This window comes from Agrilus planipennis, unplaced genomic scaffold (genome assembly GCF_000699045.2).
Source record: "Agrilus planipennis isolate EAB-ADULT unplaced genomic scaffold, Apla_2.0 scaffold190, whole genome shotgun sequence".
Lineage (NCBI taxonomy): Eukaryota > Metazoa > Arthropoda > Insecta > Coleoptera > Buprestidae > Agrilus > Agrilus planipennis.
This window is the reverse complement of record NW_020442444.1, coordinates 261,896-271,364: the sequence shown is the minus strand read 5'-3', so window position 1 is coordinate 271,364 and position 9,469 is coordinate 261,896. Positions and strand designations below refer to the sequence as shown.

General features: G+C 34.5%; 1 long non-coding RNA gene across 3 annotated transcripts; it reads right to left on the bottom strand.

Annotated features, from left to right (window-relative positions):
- Nucleotides 1-594: 594 nt before the first annotated feature.
- LOC108738314 lies at nucleotides 595-5,109 on the bottom strand. 3 transcript variants are annotated; one of them, XR_001937961.2, is made up of 4 exons: nucleotides 4,259-5,109; nucleotides 3,346-3,503; nucleotides 1,090-1,340; nucleotides 595-675 (listed from the first exon to the last, which is right to left on the bottom strand). It is a non-coding gene; the product is annotated as an uncharacterized LOC108738314 (long non-coding RNA). The 3 variants fall into 3 exon arrangements; XR_003232308.1 differs by having other exon boundaries at nucleotides 1,090-1,361; nucleotides 4,267-5,109; XR_001937960.2 differs by having other exon boundaries at nucleotides 4,267-5,109.
- Between the last annotated feature and the right edge of the window lie 4,360 nt (nucleotides 5,110-9,469).

Genomic DNA, 9,469 nt, shown 5'->3' with positions numbered 1-9,469 from the left:
TTTACTCAGATAGAGAGATACAGAGGAAACATAATTTAAAAAACAAAAAATAAAATATTAACGCAAAGTTACAAATATATGGAATTTGTAAGAAATAACAAGCAAATAACTTATTTTAAATTACAAAAATAAATTAAGAAATTGGGAAGATTAATATGAATTACTTAGGTAAGTAATCAAATTATATACGGGAAGTACTAAAATTTTGTAGAGAATCTTAATTTTACAATATTTCTTTATAATAAATGTGACATAAGTGTATAGATACATATAAGTTATCAAATAAATTTCACATTTTAATTCACATGATAAATAGTTAATAATTTGAATATTTTCATTAAATAAAAAAAATGAAAAAAACGAAAAAGCAAAGCTTCCTACCTACACGCAAAATAAAATTACAATTTATATACAGTAAATAAAGATAATAAATTGTTACGCATGATAAAATTTTAACAAAAGTTGAATGCCATGCACATAATTTAAATTTTGTTCAATAAACCCACTTCTCTGTACATGTTATAACGAATTAAAAAAAGACCAAAAGGGTCAGTAATCTCATTAAATGAAGGCGCAACTGGTCGTTTTTTTTTCCTGACTAGAATGGAAGTTGATAGAACCCCACACGATTCAAGAACACACTCGAATTGTGAGGCACAAGCAATACCAGCAAACCTGGAACAACATCAGAAAAATTATTAGACTGATAAAATCGAATATACGTAACCCGAAGAAATTCAAAATTCGCGATACTTTTTGAACAGTTCTCGTATATGAACATTATAGGCTCATTTCAACGGTTTCAACTTAACGTTGGAAATCCGCCAACCAAGAATTAAAATTTCATTGGTTTAGAATTTTAACGACTTTTTGAACATGACTGAATGTGATTTGTGACGTTAGTAAGAGTAGCATTTAATGCAAAAACCGCCAGAACGAAGACATGAACCATTAACCGCAGTGGTTTTATTATCCGGTTATCCGGTAGCCGGCAGAATCACTAAACAGGGTATCTCTAGAAAAGATGTCAAATTATACAAGTTCAAGTTATAGAAATTTAAATAATAATTTAGTATAGGTATCACCTACCTCACATTCGGCGCTGATGTACTTGTAGTAGACCAAATTAATTCTTTGGGTCTCTGGTTGAGCCTGTCACGATATCATTTATATTCTACTATTGAACTGGACCGCACAAAACAGTTCTGTGCTCCTATTTGGAAACCCGCAGCGCTCCTTCTGCACCATCATTTGGCAGCATAAAGCCCTAAATCCAGACTAACTTCTGAACTGCATTCAACCCAGATAATTAGCCTGTTTTTTTTCTTGTGAGTGTTGCGCTGGTGAGCAGAGATCGTTATCTATAAGTATTTATAAATTTACAATTATAGGGTTGTTCGGAAAGTCATTTCGTTTTTTCCCGACAGAGGATTTAATTGTATTCTTTTGCACCCAACTTCACATTTAAGCCGTATAATTTTTGTATGCTTTGAGAGCTCATATAGCAAGGCTTGTGTGTGAAAAATTCCAATTAATTCTACGCAGTAGTTTTTGGTTGGTGCCCTTTTAAATATGGAGAGCGATAAGCAGCATTTTCGACATATCTTACTGTTTTACTACATAAAGGGTAAAAATGCTGTTCAAGCCAGAAAGAAATTGACTGATGTGTATGGAGGTGTGTTGAAAATCTGTGTCGCCGCATTGACGTCTGCGATTCGCTTCTCAAACGTCACGAAAATGATCCGTTTTTGAAGCGCATCATCACTGGGGACGAAAAATGGGTTGTATACAACAACGTCAAACGCCATGGAGCAAAAAAGATGAACCGGCTCAAACCATTTCCAAAGCCGATATTAACCAAAAAAAGGTGATGCTGTCTGTTTGGTGAGATTTTAAAGGAATCGTTTTTTTTTTAGCTTTTACCGGATAACACAACGACTAATTCGGAAGTCTACTGTCATCAGCTGGACAAACTGAATGATGCACTTCAACAGAAAAGGTCAGAACTAATCAACAGGAAAGGTGTAGTGTTTCACCAAGACAACGCGAGACCTCACACAAGTTTGGTCACTCGCCAAAAGCTTTTACAGCTTGAATGGGATACAATGCTACACCCACCATATTCTCCAGACCTGGCACCATCGGATTATTATTTGTTCCGGTCACTCCAAAATTTTTTAGACGGTAAAACCTTCACCTCAAATGAAGAGGTCAAAAACCTCCTCGATCAGTTTTTTGCCAGCAAAGACCAAAAATTTTATGAGCGTGGAATTATGCTACTACCAGAAAGATGGCAAAAGGTGTTGGACCAGAACGGTCAATATATAATTTAATAAAGTATTTGTTTATTATACGAAAACTGTCTTTCATTTTCACAAAAAAAAAAACGAAATGACTTTCCGAACAACCCGATAGTAGGTAATATTTTCATAGGGATATTGAACAAAAGAAAATGGAAAATGTGAAAGGCCATTTCAGAAAAAAGAATTAAAATTCTAATATACGAGAATTATACTAATATAAGCAAAAAAAAAACGAAAAAATATATTTGTTCTTATTCGGAGTACCTAGATGAGTATTTACTTAGGAAAAAACAAAAATTTGTGTTTAAAAGAATTTATTAAAAAAACGTAAATATCAGATTAAATCAACAAGACCAAGGCATAACACGCAAGAACAAGACCGAGACTGTATCAGCAAGTCCCAAAACCATAACAAGTATCAAGATTGAAACAATATTGGTCTTGGTCTTACTCTTGCTTTATTTCTTTACTAGTGGTCATTGACGGACTTCTAACATACAGGGTGTTTCTGAAATAAGTAGCAAGCTTGCAGGAGGTGATAAGGTACTGCAAAATAAGAAAATTAAGTAAATGTTTAGTAGTCCGAAAGCTCACCGTTTTCGTGAAAAAGGTATTTGAAAGTAGAGGCAACGACGAGTCCGACCCTGGTAGGATCACGCAGGGAACTACAACAATTAAACCCCGCATTCGATCAGCTAATTAGATCGATGTTGCTGCTCAGTTGTTATCGCAACTATGCACTAATACCTGTGATGCCAATTCAAGCCCAGGACCGGCTTCAGATTGCAATTTATCCTTTTTTCTTACAATTTTTTTTGTCCATTAAACATGCTTCCTTACTCACCCTGTGATTCCCTAATACATACACCCTCCAAAGTATACCATTTATTTCAGAAACACCCTGTATATACATAGAATATAAACTGTGATAGCGACAGTAGATTTCGTTTATAGTTTGGTTCACTTGAAGAAATTTTTTAAATAGGTACTCATTTAGGCAAAAAGGCATATAAAAGAAATGTACTATTTTGTTTTTCTTTACCTCTTGGCGGCGTTAAAGCATAGACAGGAACAAATGTAAGGGTGAGAAGGTAGGATTGAATTAACTTTCAAACCATCGGCGAGTGAACATTTGCATAACACCCACTTCATTTCATCAGAGCCGCTATTGAATACCAAGAACGTCTGCAATAAGAATTTCTGAAACAAATAAGAACAGTAGTAAACACTAAATTAAATTTTCCAACACGGTCGAATTGGTACCCAAAAGTAATAGGTAGTTAAACCAATGAACGAATTGGTTCGCTTGAAAGAAGAATTGTCACCCGCCCTCTTAATAGGGGTTGCTAATCAGATCTAACTATATTTTTATGAATGAATGTTAGAAAATATCGTAATATAAATATTAAGCATGACTACGTGTATTATTTATCACATTGCGAAAAGTAAAAAGCTTAAGATGTCGACAGTAGAATTTATGAAGAATGACGCGGTAATTGGTGTTGGACTATTATAAATTTTATATAAATTCGAAGTGGTCTGCAGCATTCTGTCGAAACTGCCAGACGCGGATCGCGATTTCGATCTTTTTGGATCTCATCAGCGCGTCGCAGACAGCTCCGACAGAACACAGACCAACTTTTACCTGCTGTCTTAACAGCGCGTTTTAGAAAATACCACAAATGGTGCGATAAACGCCATCTGTAGTACGATGCTACATTTTAGGATTACGTATGCTCCAACAAGGTCCATTTAAATATATGGATATCCACTAGCTGAAACGAATCTTGGCGTAGCTAACCTCAACGTGATAGGCACGTTACCATAATCGAATAAAATAATTCGAAGTGTATTTTGTTTCCAGAAGAAGTTTACTGATAGCGTACAAAAAACTTAATACAAATTTTTCGTTATGAAACACAGTATTTTTTTAATTTAATATACCCGATACTTACTGACTTACTTGATATTTTTCTATTTTGCCAGTATAGCACCTTGATCTGAAAATCAATTATAATTTTTTCGTATACCTCCCCATAAACCCCGCAAATGTTAAATTTTCCATCATTGTCTCTGGTTGAAGTATTTATTCCTATTGTTGCAGAATTGAATCTACTGTGGGTAATAATTCTAACATTACATTCGTTTTAATTTTTTACTATCATCGCCTATTATAATTCATTAATTGCTGCTGTCTTTTTACTTTTAAAGTTCCTAAAAAACAACAATTAAAGAAGCAATTCAACTAGAAATTGCTGACTTAGCATTTTGTATTTTAAGTGTAAAACTTAATATTTCAAATAGGGAAAAGTTTCATATTGTTTCTCCCATTTCAAATTAAAAAAAAAAAAAAACAAAAACAGAAAACTACCTACATTCAACAGAACAACATTAGTGAAACCATTCTTCTCATTTTAGAAACCCGTCAATCGAGTTTTTTACCTAATTAACATTTAACGAAAAAAACAAAGAAACGAATAAATTGCAAAAAATTAATTGCCCGCCTGCTGAAAATCTTTTATATAACAATTAAACAATAAAAGACTTCTGATATCAAAATTTGATGATTAAAATACAATACAATTGAACAAAAAGAAATAAGATACATTTGTTTCAATTTATTTTAAAAAGTAAAAAAAGACTATTACGTGAAATAAAAAGCTTCATTAACTGGAATTAGAGTATAAAACATACTATAACTAATGAAACATGTAGATTTTCTTACCTAGAGTCAGGGGCGGCCTTAGTCATTGGAATGTTCCGGGCGGGTAAATTTTTGCGAGGCCCTAGTCTTTGTGGAATTAATTTTAATGATGATACTTGAAAAATTCAAAGTGATTCATAAATAAGTTTACAGTTTTAAAATTGTTTATCGAAAATTAAAAAAAATTGATAAAGACAAAGATAGCAAATTTGCGGCTTCTTTTAAGACTATTAAGAAATTTAAATAAACATTAGTAGTATGTACTATTACTACCTAACATTTTTCTAATTACATTGTCACGCGAATGTGCGAGGCCCCTGTAAGAGCGAGGCCCCGGGCGGTTGCCCTGTTCGCCACCCCCAAAGGCCGCCCCTGCCTAGAGTAATATGATAGATGTTCCGATGGGTTATGCCTTATCATTACCATACCACACTGCAAACTCCCCAGTAAAACCTGAAAAAAATATCACCATTACAAAACACCTCTAAACAAGATAAATAGTTCCCAATAATCTTCATATATTTAATAAATAGCTAGATAGGTAGCTTACTAAAAATATTATGTTACAAAGTTCATTTACTTTACCTATTCTATACCTTCAAATGAATTTTTATTTATTTACCAAAATTCCTTAATACATGTAAAATATAAAGGACCTATAAGGGCATAAATGTCCGTACATAGGTTGAGCCTAAAACTAATAATCATTTCATCTCATTCCATTTAAATTTTAATCTGTACATCGAAAAACAATTTTAGGGTATACTTGTTTTAAATATAAAATGTAAAATATAAANATAAAATAAATAAATGTAAAAATATAAAAATTATAAAAATAAAAAATACAAAAATAGCGAATAGTATTTCTTACTCCCCTAATATGTTTTCATTTCTAACCTTTTCTATCCACGGTATTGTCATCATTCGCCTGTAACACCACATTTCGAACGCTTCTTACCCTTTCTTTTCCGCCGCGCACACCGTTTCGCACCCGTGCAGTGTCGCGCTCCAAACATACACCTTTAACAAGGCATCTCGACTCTGCGCTATCATTTGTTTTACATCTCAACTGCTCCTTCCATCCTGATTAGATTTCTGCCTTCTCTAGATACCGAAAATCAGCCACTTCTAATTTTTCCCTACTTTTTCTTCCCTTCCATACCAGCATTTTTGTTTTACTTTTATTTATTTTCATACAATACCGTTTTGTTCGTATCGCAGCCATTTTATTTAAGGCTATCTCAAACTCCTCTTGTAATTTTAAATGCAAGAGAATACTTATTACAAAACTTATTAACACTGATCTCAAAATACACACTGGATAGTTACGCTAGTTATGCTACTGTGTGTAGCAAGTGGGAATTGTTCCTGAAAATAAGCAAAAATGTTTTGAACGACTTAGACCTTCCATTTAATAAGTTATAGAAAACCTTTGCCCTTAATATCGCAATTTCATCGAAATACGACATACAAACATTAAGGCAAAAGCATTAAAGAAAGAAGTTACACATTGATGTATACGAGATACTATTTGTTTAAAAAAAAAAATTGAAAGGAATTTTAAATGGAGTATCCACTATGTAGATGTTTAATAATCCTTTCGCTAATAAAAATTCAAATTTACATGCAAATTTAGTCTTTTTCACTTGATAATTAATAAAATTAGCAATGTAGCAATTAGTGTAAAAGGATATAAGTGTGTAAAATATTGATAACGCCTACCTAACATTTTGAAAAATTTTCCATAGGATCTCGATTCCTAATTCTTGACGTTGAAGTATTTAACTAATATAATCACTGCGTAAAACTTCAATGTACACGTAATGTATATATGAACGTAACTCAAAAATTTCGGTTTTGATAAAAACTAAACCATGCCGTTCGTTAAATTATAATAACTACAATCACACACAACACTGTCATGAAGGACAACGCCTTAAAACGAATGAAGACGATAGTAAACGTAACACGTAATCGAGATAATAATTTCTACATACATTACCAACTTCGATTGTTAAAATTGTTATTCCACTATAATTATTAACAGTAACGTTTTACTCTTTTCAAAAGTACCTAATTGAAAAAGATATGAATAGGACAAATCAGTAAATTGTACAGTTTATAGCAAATTGTAATATTAAAACATCGAAAAAGGAAGAAAGGAGCCCTAACAGGATCTCTGGATCGCGTCGTTGTCCGTCAGTCTCTCTTTCAGGGCTCTTTTTCTCAGTAACGCATGGAGGTATCAAGTTGAAATCAAATTCCAATACTCAGCTCTGCAATCCCTTCGAGTTTATGTCGCATATTTTGACTCTCGCAAGGAGATAAAAAAATACAGAAAGAGCAAATGTAAAGATATGACACGAAAGATTAGAAAAAGTGGCTCAGTTTAGGTATCTAGGAAGTCAGACAGTCAGGACGGAATGAGTAGTAGGGATATAAAGCAGAGGGTAGCGCAGGGTCGCGTCGCCTTCAATAAAAAGAAGTCACTTCTATGCTCGCGAACGATTAATTTACAAATTCGAAAAAGATTGTTTGGAGCGCGGCTTTGTACGAGTGCGAATGATGGACGGTGGGCGCTGCGGAAAAGAAAAGGTTAGAAGCTTTCGAAAAGTGGTGTTACAGGTGAATGATGAGGATACCGTGGATAGAGAAGGTTGGAAATGAAGAGATATAAGAAAGAATAGGAGAACAGAGGACTCTATGGAAGTCAATAAGAAATAGGCGAGATAGGTTGGTAGGACACCTTCTCAAGGATGAAGGTCTAGACAAAGACATATTACAGGCAGAAACAGGAGTAAGGAGGAGTAGAGGTAGACCTACTGATTGTGGGATGTTTTAGTTTTAGGGAAATGCGAAAATTAGGTCAAGATAGGAAGGAGTGGAGGTGCGTGTCCCACCAGTCTTAGGATTCACGACCTTATGATGATGATGAAGGACATCAAAAGTTATACCAAGGCGTATTCTAAGACGCAACTTATCAGGATTTGCGCAGTTGAAAACCTAAAATGGGCAGTTGTAAATGTGGTCTTATGCAGTTAAAACAAGTCGATCCTTTGCCAATGCAAGTTAGCCCCAGCGGGAATAACATTTATACTGCTATAATGCACAAGTTCTACTAATTTTGGGAGGGCAGCTGTCCCAAACGTTAGCGTGTCCGCATCATTTTGTTGGAGAGTACGTACCTATACATAATAGGTACAGTTAGGTTAGGTTAGGTTACACAAACCGCACTATCTCCATACTAGTTGTACTTTTGAAAAAATAGCACTGTGCAGTTGTCAAATTTATAGAGTAGTTCCCGTTAACCTAGAGTCATGAAATTTATTGACAAGAAGTAATGTCTTATAGCAAAAGTAAAGGGAAAAATCAGAAAACCGTAAATTTGTAATTATGTAATTACATCCTAAAAATATAAATTTTCAGTTGTAATATTGAAATTGTACATACGTTTTGGGGACCGATTTGAGGGAACATACTCGGAAAAGGCGGGAAAATCCTCGAGACTTGATTCCCGTGACGGACAAATTATTTACATACGTGCCTTCCAAGGTTGTTAGAGAACCTCGGTGGGGGAACCCAATTTGCACTTTTATTTTTAAATACAATTAAATTAATAGTTATACACAATTATGTGTGCTTGTAAAGAAATTAAAAAATGAAATTAAAAGTCAAATAGAAACCTACCTACGAGAGTGGATTGATAAGTTTCCGGCCTGACCAAGAAAAACAAGGTTTTTAAAAATTTTTTTTTTTTATTTCTCAACATAATCTCCTCCAAGGCTGATACATTTCTCATAGCGGTGTTCCAGTCTATTAATGCCATCTCTATAGACTGATTCGTCAAGCTCCTCAAAATAACCATTTACAGCTTCGATTACTTCTTCATTGTCCGCAAATCTCTTACCGCCAAGCCATTTTTTGAGATTAGGGAACAGAAAATAGTCACTCGGGGCTAGGTCTGGAGAGTAAGGAGGGTGCGGCATCAATTCAAACTTTAGATCGTTGATTTTAGCCGTCGCAACGATTGACGTGTGCGCTGGTGCGTTATCGTGATGAAACAAGATTTTTTTCTTCGCCAGATGAGGTCGTTTAATTTTCACCTCGTGGCTCAAACGTTGCAATAAGTCTGCGTAGTATTGACCAGTGATAGTATTACCCTTTGCAAGGTAATCAATGTATATAATACCTCTTGCATCCCAAAAAACAGTAGCCATAACCTTGTTCGCCGAAAAAATTGTTTTTGCCTTCTTTGGAGTTGGTTCCCCTGGTCCAATCCACTGTTTAGACTGTTCTTTGGTTTCAGGAGTGTAGTGGTGGACCCACGTTTCGTCAACGGTTACGAATCGACGCAAAAATTCGCTTGGATTACGCTTATACAATGACAAATTTGCGGTAGAAATGTTTTTTCGAATCAATTTTTGGTCGACTGTTAGCAAACGCGGCACCCATCTTGCACAGA